This window comes from Phyllostomus discolor, chromosome 12 (genome assembly GCF_004126475.2).
Source record: "Phyllostomus discolor isolate MPI-MPIP mPhyDis1 chromosome 12, mPhyDis1.pri.v3, whole genome shotgun sequence".
In the NCBI taxonomy this organism is placed as follows: domain Eukaryota; kingdom Metazoa; phylum Chordata; class Mammalia; order Chiroptera; family Phyllostomidae; genus Phyllostomus; species Phyllostomus discolor.
The window spans coordinates 6477715-6495600 of NC_040914.2; the positions used below are offsets into that span (position 1 = coordinate 6477715).

General features: G+C 48.8%; 1 protein-coding gene across 2 annotated transcripts in view; it reads left to right on the top strand.

The window, feature by feature from the left end:
* Positions 1-7081: 7081 nt before the first annotated feature.
* PAK4 (p21 (RAC1) activated kinase 4) overlaps positions 7082-17886 on the top strand; it is a 44885-nt gene continuing 34080 nt past the window's right edge. For both annotated transcript variants that reach the window (XM_028529815.2, XM_028529817.2), the window contains exon 1: positions 7082-7225. The gene's annotated coding sequence lies outside the window, so the exon portion shown is untranslated. The remainder of the gene's footprint in view (positions 7226-17886) is intronic.

The following is a 17886-nucleotide window of genomic DNA, read 5'->3' on the forward strand; positions in this document are numbered from 1 at the left end:
AGAATTAGGAGCCTAAAGCCCGGCTGCCTGTGTGACTTTGGAGAAGTCACTTAACCCCTCTGTGGTTGTTTGCAGATTTGTCAGATGAAGATAATATTAGTGCATTGGGTTGTTGCTTAGATTAAATGAGGTAGCAAAGGGCCTGCTATATACAAAGTGCTCAGTAAATGTTTATACTTATCATTTTTCAGCGTGCTTGCCACACAGATGGCATTCAAAGAACATATTTATTGAATGAATTTGAGCAGTGTTTAAGAGCATCAGCTCTAAAGTGAAACTTCTTGGTTAAAACTCCAGCAGAGCTGCTGAGAAGTGGTGGGACTTTGCTCCACTTCACACTTGACCTCCATGTGTCAGTTTCCTCACCTGTTAATTGACGTAAGGATCTCATCTATAGATAATTGATGAGAATTAGGTAAGCTCATGTAGTGTGTAGAGATGGTCTGGCAGAGAGAGCAGAAAATAATTGGAAGCAACTTAAACGTGCAAGGATAGGGAGAATGTTAAGTACAGTATATACACCAAAACTTTAAAAAATGGTGATTTAAAAAATTTAAGTTATATATTATTGATTATGCTGTTACAGTAGTCCTGATTTTTCCTTCTTTGCCCCCCTCCACCCAGCAACTCCCACTCCCTCAGGAAATCCCCACTCCATCATGCATGTCCATGGCTCATGCATAGAAGTTCTTTGGCTACTCCATTTCCTATACTGTACTTTACATCCCCATGGCTATTCTGTAACTTCCTATTTGTACTTTGCAATCCCCTCACCTCTTCACCCATCTCCCTACACACACCTCCCATCTGGCAACCATCAAAATGTTCTCTGTATCCATGATTCTGTCTCTGTCATTCTTGTTTGCTTAGTTTGTTTTTTAGATTTAATTGTTGATAGATATGTATTTATTGGCATTTTATTATTCATAGATTCAATCTTCCTCTTTTTCTTAAATAAGTCCCTTTAATATTTCAGTCATAATAGTTTGGTGAGGATGAACTCCTTTAGTTTGTTCTTGTCTGGGAAGATCTTTATCTGCTCTTCGATTCTAAATGATAGCTTTGCTGGGTAGAGCAGTCTTGGCTGTAGGTCCCTGCTTTTCATGACTTTGAATATTTCTTGCCAGTCCCTTATAACCTACAAAGTTTCTTTTGAGAAATCAGCTGACAGTCTTATGGGACAGTCTTATGGGACAGTCTTATGTGTAGGTAACTAACTTTTTTCTCTTGCTACTTTTAAGATTCTTTCTTTATCTTTAACCTTTGGTTAATTATATTATTTGGAGTTGGCCTGTTTGCATCCATCTTGTTTGGGACTCTCTATGCTTCTTGGACATGCATGTCTATTTCCTTCACCAAATTAGGAGTTTTCTTTCATTATTTTTTTAAGTAGATTTCCAATTTCTTGCTCTTTCTCTTCTCCTTCTGGTAACCTTGATGAGAATGTCAGACCTCTTGGAGTTGTCCCAGACATTGCTTACACTATCCTAATATTTTTGGATTCTATTTTCTTCTTGTTATTCTGATTGGTTGTTCTTTGTTTCCTTATGTTCCAAATCATTGATTTGATTATTGGCTTCATCCACTCCACTTTTGATTCCCTGTAAAATGTTCTTTATTTCAATTAGCTTATCCTTCATTTCTGACTGGATCTTTTTTATACTGTTGAGGTCTTCGCTCAGTTCCTTGAGCATCCTTATAACCAGTGTTTTGAACTCTGCATCTGATGGATTGCTTATCTCCATTTTGTTTAGCTCTTTTTCTGGAGTTTTGATCTGTTCTTTCATTTGGGCCGTGTTTCTTTGTCCCCTCATTTTGGCGGCCTCGCTGATTTTTTCTGTGTGGAGCTGCTTTGATCCTGAGCCATGGCAGTAGTGTGGCCAATTGTAATAGGGTCCCGTAGGGTCCAGTGGCACAGCCTCTCCTATCACCCAAACCCGGTACTTGTGGTGCAACCTTTGTGTGGGCTGAGTACATCCTCCTCTTATAGTTGAGCCTTGGTTGCCGTTGGCAGGTCAATGAGAGGGATTTACCCAGGCCAGTCAGCTACAAGGACTGGCTGTGACCACTGACCACCAATCTCTGTCCTCTGTGGAGAATCAGCTGTGCAGGGGCAGGGTGGTGGTGCTCTGACATGGTCTGTAGCTAGCTGTCCACTAGGTACACTGGCCCTGGGGTTTCCTGGGTGGTGCAGGCCAAGGTCAGTCCCCACCTGTGTTTTGCCTGGAGCCACCCTACCTGAGCTGTAAGGCAACCTGAGATGGCTGCTACTTGTTCTGGGCTTGGAGATTCCCAGGCAAAGACAAGTTGTAAATCTAATCTGGCTGCTGCTAGTGCTGGGCCCAGGGCTCACTGAAACTAGCTGTTGCTTGTTTGATAGGATTTAGGAAGTTGTGTAGCCTGAGCCAAGACCAGCCATTCACATGGAAAAGCAGCTTGGGTGGGCCCATTAGTTGGGTGGGGCAGAGTCTGTGGGGATCTCCAAGGCGGGTAAAACAATGTTAGCAAGGTTGTTGGAATCTCAGATATGGCACCAGCTTACTAGCTCTATGGGAAAAGGATTTAGAAAAGGGACAATGGCCTCTGCTCGTCTTGTTGCCAGACACTTCAGTTTCTCCCTGTGTATCACTGGTGCCTTTTAAAAAGATGTTCCCCGGTGCTGGAGCTCAGAGGAAGTAAGTCTGAGTAGGTGAGTCCACGTGTGGGTTCTTTCAGAGGAACTGCCTGGGGCTGCAGAAGTTTCTTCACCAACTCAATCCCTGCTGGTTTTGCAGCCAGAAGTTATGAGGATTTATCTTCCTGCCACTGGAGCCCTGGGCTTGGGGGTCTGGTGTGGGCTTGGACTCCTCTCTCCTGAGATATCCCTCCCGAATTTTTATCCGCCACGTGTAGGTGTGCAGCTAGCCCATTCTGTGTCTGCACCCCTTCTATCAGTCTGGATGGATGCAGTTTCCATAGTTGTCAGACTTCCATTCAACTCGGTATCTGAGGGTTCTGGGTGATTACTGTTTTTTATTTTAGTTGTAATTTGATGTGGTAGTGCAAATTGGTGAGCCATGTTTGCCTATACAGCCAACTTGACTGGAAGTCCTCCCCCCAATTTTTTTTAAAAGATTTTATTTGTTTACTTTTAGAGAGAGGGGAAGGGGGTGAGAGAAACATCAATGTGTGAGAAATCGGTTTCCTCTCGCAGGCCCCCATCTGGGGACCTGGCCTGCAACCCAGGCATGTGCCCTGACTGGGAATCGAACCGGCCACCTTTCAGTGCAGTCAATCCACTGAGCAACACTAGCCAGGGCAGAAAAATGGTGATTTTAAAAATTCTTACTAAAAGAATGCTAACAATAAAGAGCTGACGTTTACATATTTGTCTATATCTCTTTTCCTGTAAGAACATTTCCTAGAAGTGGAAGTGTTGTGTTAAACACCAGATAGTGTTGCCGAGTCCTCTGGTGGATGGCACCCAAAGCCTGCCCTAGATCAGTGGGACAAGTGGAGTGTGGGAGTGGCTGTTATTTAGTATTTCAGTAGCACTGATTGTAATATTTAAAAATATTTTGCTAAGAGATGAAAAAAGGGGATCTGTTTAATAGTGCTGAAGAACAAAATTCAAATACACTTGAGGACCTAATTGGCTTTATTAAGTGATTCATGAGTAAGGCAGCATTTTATCTAGCAACTAGAAGGGAACTCCAAGGAGTTGTATAAAGTGGCAGGTTTTAGTAGACAGAAAAAGGGTGGAAATAAGAAAAGAGTAATCTTTCAGGCAAGGTCACCTTCCCGTAGGGGAAGCCACGGGGATTCTTACTAGGCAGATTATCTCACTAGTGTTTGTCAAGAAATTCCTGCCTGATTGGTTTAAAACTCCATTCACAGGAGAGGCTGGAGCCACAATTAGGTTAGTTATTAAGTTTTGGTTTGGTGACTGGTTTAGCAAAAGTAACTCTATTTGGGCTCTTTCTTTCTTTGTTTTTTAAAAACAATAGCCATTTTATTAATTTCTTGTTCACCTACTCCATTAGTTCTTTTTAATTGTTTGTATGTTAATTTTTTTCTGTCCTTTGCTTATTTTTCTACTGTATGTTCACCTTTCATATTGATTTCTAAATGTTCTGTACATATGATGGACAAAAAGCTTTGTTTGCCATTCATATATTGCCACTTATCTTTTTCCTTGATGTATTGAAATGTATCATTTTTATTAAGCTAATTCACTTCATTCACCTTTCCTGTTTCCATTTTTTGGGGGTCACCTCCTCACCACCACCTCCAAGAATCTTTCTCTGTAGAAGGCTTGGGCTGGGGATCCGAGGTGTGTGCTCCCAGCGCTCACTGGTGGTGCCCAGCCTGCCTGAGCACTTGTGCCCGTGGGGCTGATTTCTCTCTCCCAGGACCCCAAAGTAAGAGGGCCTGGTCACCCATTCTTAGTAAGTTCTTGGAGCAAGTCTGTAGCTAGGATTGTTCCAGGTGTCTGACCTCTGACTGAAATCCCCAGCTAAGTTATGAGAGCGCTTTCTTAAACATGGGTTCTAGAGAGTAATAATGCCTTGCAATTTTCAGGCAAAGGCTGCACCTGGCCCTTCTCCCATCACTGTGACCTGAATAAAGGTCCGTCATCTGAGTTACTAGCCTTGCTTTTTTTTTTTTTTTTTTAACGGAAACTCTGTGAGGGGATAAAGATTTCAAGAGTGCACAAAACCAAGGATGTTTAACGCTGGCGAGGAAGGGTAAATTCCCTGTGAATGCTGATGGGAGTACGAATGGGATCCCTGCAACACAACCTGGCGATGGGCGTCTCTGGCCGTGGGGAGGCAGCAGAGGGCAGTGAGTGAGCGCCTGGAGTCAGCGCGGGGGGGGAGCTCTGCTCTGCCTCTGCCTATTTAGCTTGTGTGGCTTTGAGCAAATGAAGTTACTTCTGTAAGCCTCGGTTTCCTCCTCTGCGAAACAGGGATAGTCGCAGCCTCTGTTGTTAAATTACACGGCTTAGCACCATGCATAGAAATGCTGAAAACATGGAAACTGTTACTATTATTAAATCTTCAAGATGTACATTCCTTTGACCCAGCCGTTCCATTTGTGGTAATCTATTCAAAAGAAATAATTATCGATGTGCAGAAGTATTTGGCTGCTTGTTTTTTTTTTTTTGTTTTTTTGTTTTTTTTTTGTGAGGAGAGATTATTTAACAGCAAAATATCACAGCTTAGGTGTTCAACAAGAAAGAGGGGTTAAATAAATTAGAGTTCATTGATAGAACGGCATCTTATGCAGCCATTAAAACTAATGGTCTTGAAAAATACTTAATGGCATGAGGAGATACTGGTGATATTTATAATGCTGCTTTAAAAATACACAATTCTCTTCTTTTAAAATATATTTAATTTTAAAATTATAGTTGACATTCATTATTATATTAGCTTCAGGTTACAGTATGGTGGTTAGGCATTTATATAACTCACCAAGTGATCCGTTTGATAAGTTTAGCACCCACCTGGCACCACACATAGTTATTATAATATTATGGACTATATTCCCTATGGTGCACTTTACATCCCTTAACTATTTTCTAGCTATCAATATGTGCTTTTTAATCCCGCCACATTTTTCACCTAGTCCCCCAACCCCACTCACTCCTATCTGGCAACTATCATTTTGTTCTCTGTTAAGACATACAAAATTATTTTTGTTTTTTCCTTTTTCTTTCTTTTTTTATTGTTATTTTTTCCATTACCATTTATCTCCCTTATACCCTCTTCCACCTCCCCCCATCCATTCCCCCCAAATTCTTTGTGAATGTGTTTTTCTGGTTCTGTTTAAAACTGTAGATAAAAGTACAGAAAAAAATGACTCATGCAATCATTTATTCATTCATTGCTTCTGCAGACATTAATTAAATGCCTATTATGTACTAGACACTGTACTGGGGCAGGGGAGATGCACTAAAACATTTAAGAGTATCTCTAAGGAGACAGAATTACGATTCATCCAACCATACATTCAACAAATGTTTATTGAGCATCTACATGCCAATAATGCCAGGGCGCTGGGCATGCACAGTGAACAAAACTCAAAAATCCATTCTCTCATGGATCTGACATTCCAGCAGGGGAGACAACCAAAAATCAATAACTACAAAAAGCTACTAATTAACTAGTATGCTAAAAGGTGATTTGAGCAACAGAAAATAAGGAAAAGCAGACAAAGTTAGGGATTTACTAGCATGTGAGAGGGACGTTTGCTGCTGTAGTTAAGGTGGGGAGGAGCAGTCCTGCTGATAAGGTGACATTGAGGAGGGGAGGGAAGGAGCCCTAAGGATATGCTAGGGAGTATTCCAGAAAAGGGAAAAGTCAATGCCAAGACCTTGAAGTGTGAGAGCACCTGATATTTTTCTGGAAGAGCAAAGTGGCTGGAGCCCAGTGAGTGAAATTATAGAGAGGTTGTCTGAATTTAGTTTCTGATTTCTGATGCTAGGGGTTTATTTTTATTTTTATTGTATTCATACACACACACAAATCAATTACTTTTAAAATTTTATTTAAAAGATTAAGATCAAATAGTGTCTTGGTTCCAATTAGAGTTTCCGGACTCTGACAGACAGAAGTCCATAACTCAGTATTTACTTCCTGTGATCCTAAACCAGTTAGTTAGCCCCTCTGAGCCTCAGTTTCTTTATCTGCAAAACGGTTATCAATAATAGTGAGTATTCAGCGAGACAATGCAAGTAAAGCACCTGGCTAGGAGTCTGGCAGGTAGTACGTGCTTAAAAACTGTTTCTGGCCATTATTGCGCAATATTGCCCTCCACCTCCTAACTCCTTTCGGAGGAAGGTAGGAATGACTGTTACTAGAGAATAGTTATTTCCCCTTTAAGAACTCGAGTAGGTTGGGAATTAGCCTTCCCGCACCCTTTCCAAATTTCCCAATCCCGACTCGGCATTTTCCTCCCAAAGGTCTCTGATTGGACAATCTTCACCAATCAGAGGCTGCAGAGGGCGCTGCCAGGCGTACAGCTCCTCCCTTGAGTGGGCCCTGCCCCCCACCTGGTCAGTCCCGTTGCTATGGGGACTGGTGGGCGGTGATGGGGGGGAAAGCCCCGGATGTTCGTTGGGTATTCAACATGGCGGCGGCAGTGGCCGCGGTGGCGGCGGCGCCGGAGAGCTGAGGGGGACGCGAGGACGCCGGATTCCGGTCCCAGCAACTAGACCGCGAGTGACTGCGGCACCGAGCCGGTAGGATAAGCGGTCTAGCTAGGGGGTTGGAGTGGGCTGGGGGATGGGTGTGGGAGAGGGTTAACGCACGTAGGGGGCGGGGCCGGTGGGGTCAAAGTTCACTCATGGTGGGAAGGGTCGTGTCGGGGGCGGGGGTCCGAGGTCGACACTGAGGCGGAGAAAGGTGTGGAGGTCAAAGGTCAAGCCAATAAAGGGGGCGTGGCCTGTGGGAGCGCAATGTTCGAAAATTTGAAGTGGGGGCGCATTTCGGGAGGTTGGGGCGAGTGTCAAAAAAGGAGGGTCAAAGTAATTTGAGGAGAGGGTGCTCCTCAGGTGGTCAGAGGTCACAACCACGGGGGCGGCGGGTCAGAAGATAAAGGCAGCAGTCAGCGGAGCAGATGAATGAGATATAGGTTGGGGGGCATCTTCTATAAGATCAAAGTTGAGGAGTGGCCAAAGGGGACAGAGGTCAGGCTCTGATTGCAGGACAGATCATGTTCCCAAGGGTGAAAAGTTAAAACCCAAGTGGGACATGTTGCTGGGGAGGAGGGACAAGACATCCAAGAGAGGTCCGAAGGTGCTTCCTGGTGGGGGAGAGGGGAGCCCCCTCCCGCGAATAATGAAAATAGCAGCACTGGTAAAGCACTATGTGTCAGGCCACATTCTAAACGCTTCACATATTGAATCCTGACTACAACCTTATGGTGTTCGTGCCGTTACTAAGAGGCTAAGTGACTTGCCCAGGGTTACCTGATGAGGAAGTTGTGCACTGGGATTTGAACTCTGAAGTTCCAGGCCCCAGGTTCTGCAGTCTACTGCCTCTTAAATAGTCATAGTATTAGTTAATATTTAATGAGGCCTAACACTCTCCACAGTGCCACGTGTGCCTGGACTTACTATACCCCTATCTTGTGAAGTGCGTACCAGGTACACTTTGCGGGCAGAAAAAATAAGGTTCAGAGGCAGATTCCAGGCTGGGTCTGAATTCCAGAGCTCCTGCCCCTGCTCACTGCATTGTAGACTTCCAAAGGTCTGTTTTTGGAAGCAGGGGACTGGGCAAGGCCTGGCCACTCCCTGAGCAGAAAAGGATTGTCTGTTTGGCCTCCATGGAAGGGTGTGATCTGGGAGGAGAGGTTCCCCTGGGCCTATGGGATGGGGTGTTTGTGGGTGGCCCAGAGTTCAAGTGTGTCTAATGGACTTCTGGCTGGGGAAGATGTCCTTGGGTGGTACCCTGTACAAAGTTGGTGTTCTCTGTACTTAAAACCCTAAGCTCTCATCAGGTCCTCAATCCCCCCCCCCCCCCCCCACACCTCATTTCCTGCTGCTCTCTCCTTGCCTTGGTCCAACCACCCTGGCCTCTTTGCTGTTCTTCAACTCTGCAGGCTCACGCCTCCCTCCAGGTCTTTGACCCTCCTGTTCCCCGTGCCTTGATTCCTTTCCCCACCCTGCCCCCTCACTCATTTGTTAGTCACAGCCCTACCAGGACCACCCAGCTCTCCCTCCCCTGACACTTTTTCACAGTTGCTTTCTTCCCAGACCTCACTCTGTCCTTACCTTGTTGGTTGTCATCCCCTCCCACTAGAATGTGAACCCCGTATTGGGCAGGAGTTGCGCGCTCATCGCTCCTTCCCTGAATCCCCACCTGAAGTGCTGCCTGGCAGAGGGTGCTCAGTGGGTGGGGGTTGAATGTTCAGTACTTCACTGGGTGCTGGGACTGCAGCAGTGGACAAGACCCGTGGAGTCCCTGGCCTCCAAGGGCTCTCGAGTGTCCCTCGGTGGGAGCAGACTGAACCCAGACCCCAGCTGGTGATACATGGCTACATGGCTACATGGAAGGATGAGTAGGAGGGATGGGAATCAGCAAGCCTGGCAGAGGGAAAAGGCCTGTTTGCAAGGGGAGGTCAGGGGATGGGTACAGAGTTGGGGTCACATGTAGCCTCTGTAAGACCACTAGGTGCCTGGCCTTGGAGGGGGATGGAGCAGGGGCAGATGAGCATCTTCACATGTCTGTGGAGCTGTGAAGCAGTACTGGGGAGTGGTTCTGACCCATCACTCACAGGTTATGTGACCATGGGCAGGTTGCTTAACTTTTCTGGACCTCAGTTTCCTCTTCTGCAAAATGGGCATGATAGTGGCTACCTTACAGAATTGCTGTGAGGATGTACAGTGCTTGGCCCAAGGCCTGGCGCACAGTAGGTGCTTCGTATGCACTAGTCTTGCTGCTGCTGCTGCTGCTGCTCTTGCTACTTAGGGAGGGCCTCAGAGATGGTGAAGGGGCCTCTCTCTACCTGCCTCCTGGCTTTCTCTGGCAGCTACCCTACCCCTGGTTCTGGTAGCATCACTGAGTGGGCAGGCCCTCCAGGCAACCTTGTGAGGCCAGCCCAGTCTCGGGCCTTTGTGGTGCAACCTCACTCAGCATCTGAGGGCTGCACAGGGGAAGGAGTGGTGGGACCTGGCATTGTTCTGGTCCCTGCCCTGCTACTTATCAGCTGTGGGACCTTGGGCAAGAGATTTCTTTTTTTAATTTTTATTATCTTTTAATCCCTACCTGATAATATATTATTATTGATTTTAGAGAGGAAGGGATAAAAGAGTGAGAGAAACATTGATATGAGAGAAACATTGACTGGTTGCCCACTCCCCCTGCCCCACCCCTGCGCAACCTGGGTATGTGCTCTGACTGGGGATCGAACCTGCAACCTTTTGGTATATGGGATGACGCTCCAGTCAACTGAGCCACCTGACCAGGGTGGTCAAGAAATTTTTTATGTGCCAGTTTTGTTCCTTATGATATATTTTAGACTATTGAAAAAAAGTAGAGCTTCCAATACACCAAAATACCTGCACCTCCGGTATTGGCCTGGGACAGAACACATAGAGGACACAGTTAAAGGCTCCACTGCTCTGCCCATGCCCCCACTGCGGGTCCTCCCTGCTAGGGGCAGTTTCTGAACTGGAATTTGGTGCACAGCATTTCTTTACAGGCTTTTATACTTTTGCTGTCCTTGACTGTATTCACAAATGCTAGAGCTTCAACCCCGGCTGCACATTGCTGCATATTGCAGTCACCTAGAGAGCTTTCAAAACCGCTGTTGCCCGGGCCCACCATAGAGATTCTGACACGGGTTCTTGGTCCAGGCTGGGGCCAGCAGCAGCACGCGGTTCTCGTGACCCGGCAGGCTTGGTCACCACTGGTTTACAGTTTATAGACTGTGTGAGTGGGATCAGGATGAACACTCAGCTTCTGCTCAGCCTGAGGCCTTCGGTACGTCTGTGTGTATGTGTGGGTCTAGGACAGGCTATTCATTTCCTTGCTGCCAAGTGTGTCTGTTGGTGATTTTGCCACACAGGAGTTCCATTCACCTTTTGGTGGCCATTTATGTGGTTTCCCACTGGGACTGTAACAAACAGTGCTGCAGTGAACCTTCTAGAAGGTGTTTCCTTGTAGACCATGGCTAGAGTCTCTCTTGGGCAAATGTCTCACTGGATCTTCCAAATAGCTTTCCTAAGTTATTGTACCAGTAGGCTTCCCAACTGGACTTGAGGGTTGTCTTCGCTCTGTGTCCTGCTTTGGACAAGTTTGTGGTGCTTGCTGACATGGTTTACTCAGCCATGAGATGGCAGGTTTTATGAGCTTGCAAGCCGGTGGGGAACAGCTGGGGAGATGGTTCATGGGACCCACCTACTGGGGCTTGGCATGCACCACTGAACCTCAGAGGGCTTTGACCTTTGCCTTCTAGGGCATCCGGGACAGTGGCTGCAACTTTGACCCAGGTCTTCTTGGGGGCTTCTTCCAGGGCTGATAGTTGGGGAAGGAAATTATACTGATTTGAACCTCCTCAGGAAGGAGGCAGGGAGGCAGGAGGTGAAGCTTGGAAAGGGAAGGGCAAAGCCGTGTTAAACTCTTAGGCGTCTCACCATTGGTCTCAGGGGTGACCAGCGGAGCCACTGGCCCCGCCCCTCCTTCTCTGACCCATAGTACTACAGTACAGTGAGGGGCACAGACTATCCTCAGACAGTGACAGCCCAGAGTGGTCAGGGCTGGGCTATGGGAGGCACAGGGTCTGTAGGAATCGTGAGGAGGCACCTGACCTAGCCAGCCTGGAGAGTCATTGAGGGCTTTCTGGAGGAGACATCTGATCAGTGAGAGTGAGCTAGGCCTAGAAAGACGATGGAAAGAATAGGACGGGTAGTGAGTACTGAAAGTGCAAAGGCCCTGAGGTCCAAGTTAGTTTGGGATAGTCAAGTACCATCACGGAGGCCAGCATGGCAGAGCAGGCAGCGAGGTCAGGGAGCTGGGGAGGATGTGGCAGGTGGAATGGGGGCTCTCGGGCTGAGGGGAGGAGTGGATTTCTCTTTGTGTGGGAGGGGGAGCCATTGGAGGGCTTTATGCAGTGTCTGGTTTCCTGTTACAAAGACTGCTCAGGCTGCCGTGTGTTGGGGACAGATCATGGGGGGCAGCAGCAGGGAGACCTGAGGGGAGGCCACTGCGATAGTCCAGCAAAAGAGTGGATAGGACGAGGGTGGCAGTGGTGGAGGAGGGTCCTGTGTGCTGGCCAAGCTTATGAGTACTTTAGCCACAGTAACTCCTTTAATTTTTGTGACCTACTAGGTAGGGACTGTTATTATCCCCATTTTAGAGATGAGGAAACAGAGACCCAGAGAGGTCTGTGACTTGTTTAAAGGCAAGTGGCAGAGGCAGGATTTGAACTTCACACCTTCAGGCTCCAGAGTCACTGCTTGTTACAGTTACCACCAGTGATTTGGAAGTGGTTTTGATAAGACAAGGTCACTTCCTGTTTAGTTGGTTCTTGCCCAGCTGCTCTTTAGATGGAAGCTCCTTGGGGCCTGTTCAACCTGAGTAGTTTCTGGACACTAGGTTCCTGCCTCCCGTAGGGCCCCCCACAAGCCCCTTCCCTTTTTTGTGTGTTGCCTCACATCTCCTTGTCCTGCTGGCTCACAGTGAACCAGACTTCCTGGCCAGACGCCGCTCGGGGTGTCCCCAGCAGCTGTTTCTCCCATCAGCCGAGCCGGGTGGCCATAGATGCAGCCAGCAGGAAGCAGTCTCCTTCCAAGGCACAGTTAGGGAAATGGGACCCTTCCCGCCCCAGCCACCCATCCGGGGGCTGGGACTCATTGTCTGGCAGCTGCCTTGGCCCACAGGAAGGGTTGGTGGGGGGGGCTAGGAGGGTCAGAAAGGGAGCTTTCCTAAGTCCCAGGGGAGCCAATGGCGGCAGATGCTACAGAAGCCAGCCCTCACTGCAGCCTGTCTCATGGGGGCCCCCCTGGCCCTGCCCTGACCTTCCCAAGGGTGCAAGGTGCTCTGCTGCCATCCTCAGGGGCAATGGCAACTTCCCTGCCAGGGCCACAGGGGCCCTAGCCTGACCCCCTTTTCCCCAGCTGGGGACCCCCAAGGAAGGGATGTTCATAATCCCTCCTGTTGGGAGGACTGGTGGAGATCAGGCTGTGAAGCACCTAGCACAGTGCCTGGCACGCAGTAAGCTGGTGAAAAGTGTCCTCCTCTGGACTGCAGCCTCCTCCTCACCTGCTCCCAGCCTCCAGTGACACTGCACTAACCCAGCTTCCTGCTTACTGGGCGCTGGGTGGGTGCTTTATGGTCATCGTCACAGTGGCACCACCTGCAGACCCTGAGGAGGAGGTGTTAATTAACTTCATTTCTCTTTTCCTGCATTTTAATTTTAAGGCCCATTTTTGCTCCATATGCACGTATTACCTATCCTAAATAATCAGCGAAACACCGAGCACAGCGCAGAAGGGTGTACAGTGGCAAGGATATCTCTTGCCCACTCTGGCTGGTGGTCCCCTTCCCCGAGGCCAGCCCTTGTTCTTGTGGTTCCTGCTCCTGCGCATGTTCTCCCCCTTTGTTCTTACTTCAGTGGCGCTGGCTTCCCACGTTTGTATTCTCTCCTGTCCCCTTGCACTTTCCACTCTTAAGTTCTGTGTCAGGACAAAGTGCTTGCTGTGGCTGTGTCACGTCCTGTGGCATGCACGTGTCCCCGCAGATGACCAATCAGGGCCTTCTGGGCTTTCCCTCTACTGAACTGGGCTGCACGTGCCTGTGAGTGCAGCTGAGGGTTCGCCACTGGGCTTGGGCTGGGGGTCCGAGGTGTGTGCTCCCAGCGCTCACTGGTGGTGCCCAGCCTGCCTGAGCACTTGTGCCCGTTTACATGCCCCACCCCCAAGGGCTGAGGGCACCATGGTTTCCTCACACGCTGGCCGAGCAGACAGGGTGTTAACTCAATGCTTTAGACTTTGCCTCTCGGGTAGGTACCCAATGCCCTTGTTGTAGCTCTGATTTTACTATGAGTACAGTGGAACATCTTGTGTTTGTTGAAAGCCATCTGGGCTTCATTTTCTGGGAGCTGTCTATTCATGACATTTTTACCTTCCCTAAGAAGTGGAAACTGAGGCAGAGGCTGGAAACCCCACAGCAAGTGACTGGCAGATCCAGGACTCAAACCCAGGCTTACCCGGCTCCAATTTGGAGCTCTTGACCTATCTGACACAGTGGAGTATGTGGACTCTGGAGCCAGCTTTGCCACTACTGGCTGTGTGGTCCCAGACAAGTCACTTTCACCTCTCTGTGCCTCGGTGTCCTCATCTGTAAAATGGGACATTTATGGTACCTCTTCATAGGGATGTCTTGACATTATAAATGCATAATCATCAGGCAGAATGCACAGTAAGTGCTCTAAGACTGTTACCTGCTAGCATTAGTATCTATATTACTCTATACTGTTAGTGTTCACAGAAAGTGCTCTGAGTGCTTTTGGTAAACTAACTTATTGGATCTTCCCAGCACCCCCAAGTTGTAGGTGTTACTATTCTCCTTTTACAGGGGAGGAAATTGAGAACCTGGCGACTTGCCTGGGGTCACAGAACCAGTGTGGCTGGGATTTGGCTGCTGGCTGCCCACTCTGGCTTCAGCCACTATGGCACACCACCTCCACCCTGCTTAGCTAAGCCTGAGGGATTAGGAAGCTCTCCCTCCCCACTGACTCTATTGTCTCCTCAGTCCAGTCAGGCTACAGCAGAGCTTTGAAGGAGAACACATTGACAGGTGGGGTGACCTGGTAGAGTCCCCACATGCTTTTCTCTTCAGCCCTCCCTGCTTTCTCCCCAGGTGCCCCAGCTTGGAAACTCCTGATAAAGCGGCTTGGAAACTCCTGATAAAGCGGCATTGTGCTGTGGTTTCGACTGGCTTCCCCAGTCTGGTTTCAGCCACTCCCACACCAGGGAAGTGGCCTCCTGTCTTGGGTCTCCTCCCCTCCCTCTTCTCCCTCTGCCTTTCCCTCCTCAGTCAGTGCTGGGCATGGGGAGAAAGTAGGACACTGCAGGAGGGCAGGGCTCTTTGTGTATCAGCCCCCAGGTGAGGATCCCCCCAGGGAGTTCAGCCCCCTTTCTCCCTAGGGACCCCTCCTCTGCTGCCCGCAGGGGCCGCCACAGCCCCATTCCTGCTCCCCCCACTCTCCCACAGCCCCAGGTTACTTGACTCTGAAATGCCATGTACACACACACACACACACACACACACACACAGAAAAGTGGCTAAGCGCACAGGTCAGGTTGCTAGATGACAAGGGGAGCAAACACTTCCCACGCCAGGGTGGAGGCAGAGAGCTCAGCATCCTGGAAGCCCCCATCACCCTCTTGATCACAGCCCCAGTAGTGCTCACCCCTCTGATCTGGGGGGTCACCATGTCTCCGCTTCTCTAGGTAGCTTCTGCCAGGTGTGCATCCCTGAATTTTAGAGTGCCGCCTTGCCTGCTTTTGAACTTCACATTAGTGGGATCTTTGCGTGTTCTTGCGTGTGTCTGCTTTCTCTCACCCTCTGTCCACATGGTCGCCTGTATTGGCAGTTCGTTCACCCTCATTACTGTGTGATATTCTATGATGTGAACGAGCCATGACTTCGTTCTTGCTCTCCTGCCACACTGGTGTGAATGTCCTCTTTGAATGTGCCTACTAGTGCATGTGCATGTGATTCTCCAAGGAACGCGTGTGGGGTGCATTGCTTGGGTCCGAGGGTAAGGTATTGTCACCTTCAGTGAACGCCGCCCTGCATCTTTCCAGGGTGCTTGTGTCCGTGTACATGCCCTGCAGCTGCTTCACATCCTCATCAACACAACACTTGGTTTGCCAGATTTTTTTTAAAGATTTAGTCTTTTACCATTAAGTATCATGTTTGCTATGTTTTGTTTTATTTTGTTTTTCTTTTTTTTAGAGATTGTATTTATTCATTTTTAGAGAGGGGATGGAGGGAGAAAGAGAGAGAGAGAGAGAGAGAAACATCAATGTGCGGTTGCTGGGGGTCATGGCCTGCAACCCAGGCATGTACCCTGACTGGGAATCGAACCTGCAACACTGGTTTGCAGCCCACACTCAATCTACTGAGCTACACCAGCCAGGGCTGGTTTGCCAGATTTTTTAATTGACTTTGAAACATTTTATATTCTGTTCTTCCGCAAAAGTAACATGTGCTTGTTATTGTGGCAATGAGTTCCCTTGTGGAGGTATTTCCTTGGTTATTTTTGCCCACTCTTAGCCACCCTACCAATAGGGGTCAAGTGCTCACTCCTCGATAAGCTGGGGCCACGGGACCCAGAACTGAATACAACAGGCTCTTTGGTCCGGCATGTACCTCGACAAAAGAGCGACACAGAGACAGGTAAACCACCCCCCTCCCCCAGTGACCCTGCCTGGGTAGCAGGCACCCCATCCCTCTCTGGACGGGGCCAAGAATCCGGTACCATCTGGCTCCCCTTGTCCTCTCCCTCCAGGTCCGCTGGGTCAGGGAAGCCTGTTGCTCTGCCTTCAGACTGGAACCTGGTACCTTGCATGCTTTTTCATGGTCACCCCTAATTCAGGCCACCCTCATCTCCGACCAGTCTCCTCACTCTTCCCTTCTCCACTGCTCCCACCGCCAGTCCCCACAGAAGCCAGAGGCAGCCTGGGCTAGATCATGACTCTTTCCTGCTGGGGACCCTCCTGCGGCTTTATCTCTCACAAAAAGTCTCCAAGGCCCCACAAGATTCTGTCCCGGCTTTTCTGCTCACCGTTGCTGTACCATTCTGAGGACATTCCAGGCTGGGTCCTATCTCAGGGCCTTTGTTCTCTCTGCTCTCTCTGTGACCTGTCTCTCTCCCCCACCCCTCCACCGCCTTCCCCTGCTGATTTTCTTTGTAGCACTCCTCATTGCTACTTACATTACATTCTGATTTGTGGTTCTCCTAGTGTATTGTCCCCACTGCCCGTAACTTAGCTTCCTAACTTAGCTCACTGTGTCCCTTTGCTGTGTCCTCAGAGCATGATGTGTAGCAGTCACTCAGTGAGTGCTGGCAGGCTGACTGAATGGATGAGTGAGTGAGGGAGGGAGGGAGGGAGTGAACGAGCTGTAATAAGCAGTGAGTATCATTGCCGGAATGTAGGGTGGGGGTCCTCTCTAGATGAGGAGTACAGGGCAGGCTTCCCAAGGAGGGGATGGCACTCACAGTTAGCTTAGAGAGGAGGCAGTATGGGCGCTTGAGGCTGAGGGAGCTGCCTGTGCGGGGCTCCAGGTGGGAGAGTGCAGGGGCACTTGAGGAATAGATGGAAGACTAGCATCAGTGTCGGTCTTGAGGTGCTCTGGGTTTGAATTTTGACAGCTGCTCAGGCCTCTCCATGTCCCAGTTTCTTTCTAGGACTGAGGCTACCCTGGGTGTCCTGGGGCATCTCTGAAGTTTTGCTCCTAACACACTTCCCCAGGACCTGGCATATTAATGTGAATGCAATTGTTTCCTTTTTCTTCCCACAAGTACTCTGGAGTACCTGGCCCTTAGTGGCCTCCACGGACACACTGGGATGCACAGACCCAGTAGCCACCCATTTTGGAGCCTGTCTCTTGGATTCTTGGCCTTCTGAGGCACCCCTGCCTGGAGGCAGGAAAAGGCTTGAAATAACCTTGGGCCCGGGGAGACATTATTCATTAGGCTGATTGATTAATAGGGAAAACTAATTGAGGGTTTGCATGTGCCCCGCCCAGTGGTCCACACAGTGTACCCATACTACTGGCCAGTCCTTCCTGAATCCTGGAAGGCGGCTCTGACCATGGGACCTGTGGCCCATCCTACTGCAGGCCTGTCCTGAGCCGATGGGGTGGCCTCTCCTCCTGGTGCTGATTCGCATTCCCCTGGTGGCTGGTCAGGTGGGGCGACTCTCCCTCCACAGGTTCCTCCAGCATCTGGAGCGCCTCTGCTGTGAGGTGCCAGCTCCGGTTCCAGCCTGCGCCTGTGTTTCCCTTGGGCTGTCTGCCTGTTTATTTCTTATCTCTTTGAGTTAATCCTAGATTCTGGAGGAGGGCCTTTGTTTCTAAAATGTTGCATTATCTTCTTCCAGTCTGAGGTTTGCCTTTTTACTTTTAAAAAATTGTCTTTTGATGAACAGAAGTGTTTAATTTTAATGTAGTCAAAATTGTCACTCATTTTTTTTATAGTTTTATGATTCTGCTTTTCACACTTAGCGTATTTGTTCCTGAGTTGACGTGTGTGTGCATGTGTGAAGTGGGCATCCAGTTTTATATTTTCCACCTGGATCCCTGTGTATTAAAAATGGGCCACTCTTCTCCATTGCCTGATCATAAATCATGTCTCTGTGTAGGTGGGCCTGTTTCTGGAGCTCTCATC